At 40.9% G+C, this 6360-nt stretch overlaps 1 non-coding gene across 1 annotated transcript; it reads left to right on the top strand.

The window, feature by feature from the left end:
• Window positions 1-5432: 5432 nt before the first annotated feature.
• Window positions 5433-5540, top strand: LOC112725996 (small nucleolar RNA R71). The gene has a single exon (XR_003165070.1). It is a non-coding gene; the product is annotated as a small nucleolar RNA R71 (small nucleolar RNA).
• The last annotated feature ends 820 nt before the right edge of the window (window positions 5541-6360 follow it).

Here is a 6360-nt window from a genome sequence, read left to right as displayed (position 1 = left end):
CCACTTGGTGTGTGCTTGGGCTGAGCTTGAATGTTACACGTGTAGAGGTCAATCTTGGAGTTGAACGCCAGTTTGTAACGTATTTCTGGCGTTCAACTCTGGCTTGTGACGTGTTTCTGGCGTTTAACTCCAGACAGCAGCGTAGAACTGGCGTTCAACGCCCTTTTACGTCGTCTAAACTCGGCCAAAGTATGGACTATTATATATTGATGGAAAGCCCTGGATGTCTAACGCAATTGGAAGCGCGCCATTTTGAGTTCTGTAGCTCCAGAAAATTCACTTTGAGTGCAGGGAGGTCAGAATCCAACAGCATCAGCAGTCCTTCTTCAACCTCTGAATCTGATTTTTGCTCAAGTCCCTCAATTTCAGCCAGAAAATACTTGAAATCACAGAAAAACACACAAACTCATAGTAAAGTCCAGAAATATGAATTTAACATAAAAACTAATGAAAACATCCCTAAAAGTAACTAGATTCTACTAAAAACAATGCCAAAAAGCGTATAAATTATCCGCTCATCACAACACCAAACTTAAATTGTTGCTTGTCCCCAAGCAACTGAAAATCAAATAGGATAAAAAGAAGAGAATATACTATAAATTCCAAACTATCAATGAAACATAGTTCCAATTAAATGAGTGGGACTTGTAGCTTTTTGCCTCTTGAATAGTTTTGGCATCTCACTTTATCCATTGAAGTTCAGAATGATTGGCATCTATAGGAACTCAGAGTTCAGATAGTGTTATTGATTCTCCTAGTTCAGTATGATGATTCTTGAACACAGCTATTTTATGAGTCTTGGCCGTAGCCCTAAGCACTTTGTTTTCCAGTATTACCACCGGATACATAAATGCCACAGACACATAATTGGGTGAACCTTTTCAGATTGTGACTCAGCTTTGCTAAAGTCCCCAATTAGAGGTGTCCAGGGTTCTTAAGCACACTCTTCTTTTGCTTTGGACCTTGACTTTAACCGCTCAGTCTCAAGTTTTCACTTGACACCTTCACGCCACAAGCACATGGTTAGGGACAGCTTGGTTTAGCCGCTTAGGCCAGGATTTTATTCCTTTAGGCCCTCCTATCCACTGATGCTCAAAGCCTTGGGATCCTTTTTATTTACCCTTGCCTTTTGGTTTTAAGGGTTACTGACTTTTTGCTCTTGCCTCTTGGTTTTAAGAGCTTTTGGCTTTTTCTGCTTGCTTTTTCTCTTTTTTTTTTCGCCATTTTTTTTCTGCAAGCTTTGTTTTTGTTTACTGCTTTTTCTTGCTTCAAGAATCATTTTTATGATTTTTCAGATTATCAATTAACATGTCTCCTTATCATCATTCTTTCAAGAGCCAACATATTTAACATTCTTAAACAACAACTTCAAAAGACATATGCACTGTTCAAGCATTCATTCAGAAAACAAGAAGCATTGTCACCACATCAATATAATTAAACTAAGTTCAAGGATAAATTCGAAACTCATGTACTTCTTGTTCTTTTGAATTAAAACAGTTTTCATTTAAGAGAGGTGATGAATTCATAGGACATTCATAACTTTAAGACAAAGTTACTAAATACTAATGATCATGTAATGAAGACACAAACATGGATAAACACTTAACATAGAGAAAACGAAAAACAGAGAATGTAAGAACAAGGAATGAGTCCACCTTAGTGATGGTGGCGTTTCCTTCTTGAGGAACCAATGATGTCCTTGAGCTCTTCTATGTCTCTTCCTTGTCTTTGTTGCTCCTCCCTCATTGCTTTTTGATCTTCTCTTATTTCATGAAGGATGATGGAGTGCTCTTGATGTTCCACCCTTAATTGTCCCATGTTGGAACTTAATTCTCCTAGGGAGGTGTTGATTTGCTCCCAATAGTTTTGTGGAGGAAAATGCATTTGAGGCATCTCCGGATCTCATGGTGATGAGCTTCATACGTCTCTTGAGATCCATGAATGGGCTCTCTTGCTTGCTCCATCCTTTTCTTAGTGATGGGCTTCTCTTCCTCAATGGGAATGTCTCCTTCTATGAAAGCTCCAGCTGAGTAACATAGATGGCAAATAAGATGAGGAAAAGCTAGCCTTGCCCCAAGAGAGGGCTTTTCGGCTATTTTGTAGAGTTCAAGGGAGATGACTTCATGAACTTCTACTTCTTCTCCAATCATGATGCTATGGATCATGATAGCCCGATCCACAGTAACTTCAGATCGGTTGCTAGTGGGGATGATGGAGCGTTGGATGAACTCCAACCATCCTCTAGCCACAGGCTTGAGGTCCAGTCTTCTTAATTGAACCGGCTTGCCTTTGGAGTCAATCTTCCATTGAGCTCCTTCCACACATATGTCCATGAGGACTTGGTCCAACCTTTGATTAAAGTTGACCATTCTAGTGTAGGGACGTGCATCTCCTTGCATCATAGGCAAGTTAAACGCTAACCTCATATTTTCCGGACTAAAATCTAAGTATTTTTCCCGAACCATTGTAATATAATTCTTTGGGTTTGGGTTCTTACTTTGATCATGGTTCCTAGTGATCCATGCATTGGCATAGAACTCTTGAACCATTAGGATGCCGACTTGTTGGATGGGGTTTGTTAGAACTTCCCAACCTCTTCTTTGGATTTCATGTCGGATCTCCGGATACTCATTCTTCTTGAGTTTGAAAGGGACCTCGGGGATCACCTTCTTCTTGGCCACAACATCATAGAAGTGGTCTTGATGAGCATTGGAGATGAATCTTTCTATCTCCCATGACTCGGAGGTGGAAGCTTTTGTCTTCCCTTTCCCTTTTCTAGAGGATTCTCCGGTCTTGGGTGCCATCAATGGTAATGGAAAAATAAAAAGCTTATGCTTTTACCACACCAAACTTAGAATATTGCTCGCCCTCGAGTAAGAGGACAAAGAATAGATCAAGAAGAAGAAGAAAATATGGAGGAGAGGAGGGAGAGGTGTATTCGGCCAAGAAGGGGAAGAGAGGGTTGTGTTGTGTGAAAATGAGGAAGAATGGAGGGCTATATATAGGGAAGGGAGGGGGGTAAGGTTCGGCCATAAGGGTGGGTTTTGGGTGGGAAATTGATTTTGAATTTTGAAGGTAGGTGGGATTTATGAAGTAGGTTTATGGGAAAGAGTGGATGGATGTGAGTGGTGAAGTGGTTATAGGGAAGAGAGATTGAGGTGATTGGTGAAGAGTTTTGGGGAAGAGTGTTTATGGGATTGTGTGAAAGAGGGGTGAGAAGAAGTGAGTGGAGGTAGGTGGGGATCCTGTGGGGTCCACAGATCCTGAGGTGTTCAAGGATTTACAACCTTGCACTAAATTAGGCATGCAAAATGCCCTTGCACACAACTCTGGGCGTTCAGCGCCAGATTGGTGCTTGTTCTAGGCGTTGAACGCCCATTTGTTGCCCATTTCTGGCGTTGAACGCCAGAACCATGCTTGTTCTGGGCGTTCAGCGCCAGCTCTTCTCCAGGGTGCAATTCTGGCGTTCAAACGCCCAGATGCTGCCCATTTTGGGCATTCAGCGCCAGAACCATGCTCTGTTCTGGCGTTGAACGCCAGCCAGATGCTTCTTACTGGCGTTTAAACGCCAATAAGGTCTTCCTCCAAGGTGTGATTTTTCTTCTGCTGTTTTTGATTCCATTTTCAATTTTTATATTTATTTTGTGACTCCACATGATCATGAACCTAATAAAACATGAAAGAACAAGAAAAATAAAATTAGATAAATAAAAATTGGGTTGCCTCCCAACAAGCGCTTCTTTAATGTCAATAGCTTGACAGTGGGCTCTCATGGAGCCTCACAGATGTTCAGAGCATTGTTGAGACTTCCAAACACCAAACTTAGAGTTTGGTTGTGGCCTCCCAACACCAAACTTAGAGTTTGACTGTGGGGACTCTGGTTGACTCTGTTTTGAGAGAAGCTTACTGTCCCTCTTTTCCATGTTTACAGAAGGGTAACCTTGAGTTGTAAACACAAAGGAGTCCTCATTCAATTGAAGGACTAATTCACCTCTGTCAACATCAATCACAACTCTTGCTGTGGCTAGGAAAGGTCTTCCAAGGATGATGGATTCATCATCATCCTTCCCAGTATCAAGGATTATGAAATCAGCAGGGATGTAAAGGCCTTCAACCTTTACTAACACTTCCTTTACTTGTCCATAAGCCTGTTTTCTTGAATTGTCTGCCATCTCTAATGAGATTTTAGTAGCTTGTACCCCAAAGATTCCCAGTTTCTCTATTACAGAGAGGGGCATGAGGTTTATCCCTGAACTAAGGTCACACAGAGCCTTTTCAAAGATCATGTTGCCTATGGTACAAGGTATTACAAACTTTCCAGGATCTTGTTTCTTCTGAGGCAATGTCAGTTGATCCAGATCACTTAGTTCATTGGTGAACAAGGGAGGTTCATCTTCCCAAGTCTCAATACCAAATAATTTGGCATTCAGCTTCATGATTGCACCAAAAAACTTGGCAGCTTGCTCTTTAGTAACATCCTCATTTTCTTCAGAAGAGGAATACTCATCAGAGCTCATGAATGGCATAAGGAGGTTCAATGGAATTTCTATGTTCTCTAGATGAGTCTCAGATTCCTTTAGTTCCTCAAAGGGAAACTCCTTATTGATCACTGGACGTCCCAGGAGGTCTTCCTCACTGGGATTTACGTCCTCCCCTTCCTCTCCAGGTTCGGCCATGTTGACTATGTCAATGGCCTTGCACTCTCCTTTTGGATTTTCTTCTGTATTGCTTGGGAGAGTACTAGGAGGGATTTCAGTGATCCTTTTACTCAGCTGGCCCACTTGTGCCTCCAAATTTCTAATGGAGGACCTTGTTTCATTCATGAAACTTACAGTGGCCTTAGATAGATCAGAGACTAAGTTTGCTAAATTAGAGGTATTTTGTTCAGAGTTCTCTGTCTGTTGCTGAGTGGATGATGGAAAAGGTTTACTATTGTTAAACCTATTTCTTCCACCATTATTAAAGCCTTGTTGAGGCTTTTGTTGATCTTTCCATGAGAGATTTCTCCATGAGGGGTTATAGGTGTTTCCATAAGGTTCACCCATGTAATTCACCTCTGCTATTGCAGGGTTTTCAGGATCATAAGCTTCTTCTTCAGAAGATGCCTCTTGAGTACTGTTGGATGCAGCTTGCATTCCATTCAGACTCTGAGAAATCATATTGACTTGCTGAGTCAATATTTTATTCTGAGCCAGTATAGCATTCAGAGTATCAATTTCAAGAACTCCCTTCTTCATAGGCGTCCCATTACTCACAGGATTTCTCTCAGAAGTGTACATGAACTGGTTATTAGCAACCATGTTAATGAGTTCTTGAGCTTCTGCAGGCGTTTTCTTTAGGTGAATGGATCCACCTGCAGAAGTATCCAATGACATTTTAGCCAATTCAGATACACCATCATAGAATATATCCAGGATGGTCCATTCTAAAAGCATGTCAGAAGGACACTTTTTGGTCAGTTCTTTGTATCTCTCCCAAGCTTCATAGAGGGATTCACCTTCTTTCTGTCTGAAGGTTTGAACATCCACTCTAAGCTTACTCAGCTTTTGAGGAGGAAAGAACTTGGCTAAGAAAGCCTTGACCAGCTTATCCCAAGAGTTCAGGCTATCTTTGGGTTGAGAGTCCAACCATATTCTAGCTCTGTCTCTCACAGCAAAAGGGAAAAGCATGAGCCTGTAGACTTCAAGATCTACTCCATTAGTCTTAACAGTATCACAGATCTGCAAGAATTTAGTAAAGAACTGAAAAGGATCTTCAGATGGAAGTCCATGAAACTTGCAGTTCTGCTGCATCAGAGAAACTAATTGAGGTTTCAGCTCAAAATTGTTTGCTCCAATGGCAGGAATGGAGATGCTTCTTCCATGTAAATTGGAATTAGGTGCAGTAAAGTCACCAAGCATCCTCCTTGCATTATTATTATTTCCGGCTGCCATCTCCTCTTCCTGTTCGAAAATTTCTGAAAGGTGCTTGCTGGATTGTTGTAATTTAGCTTCTCTTAGTTTCCTCTTCAGAGTCCTTTCAGGTTCTGGATCTGCTTCAACAAGAATGTTCTTGTCCTTGCTCCTGCTCATATGAAAAAGAGGGACAGAAAAATAATAATAGGGATCCTTTTTACCACAGGTATAGAGGTTCCCCTGTGTGAGTAGAAGAAGAAAAGAATGTAATGTAAAGAAAGAAACACAAGGGTAAGGAGAGCAGAGATGTGGGATGAAGAGAGGTGTTAGTAGATGAATAAATAAATAGAAGGAGATGAGAGAGAAGGAGAATTTTCGAAAATTATTTTTGAAAAAGAGTTAGTGATTTTCGAAAATAGTTTTTGAAAAAGGTTAGTAGTTTTTTCGAAAATTAAAATCAAAA

Source organism: Arachis hypogaea, chromosome 11 (assembly GCF_003086295.3).
Source record: "Arachis hypogaea cultivar Tifrunner chromosome 11, arahy.Tifrunner.gnm2.J5K5, whole genome shotgun sequence".
NCBI lineage: Eukaryota > Viridiplantae > Streptophyta > Magnoliopsida > Fabales > Fabaceae > Arachis > Arachis hypogaea.
The sequence above is the reverse complement of the archived record's forward strand: the minus strand, read 5'-3'. Positions and strand labels throughout refer to the sequence as shown.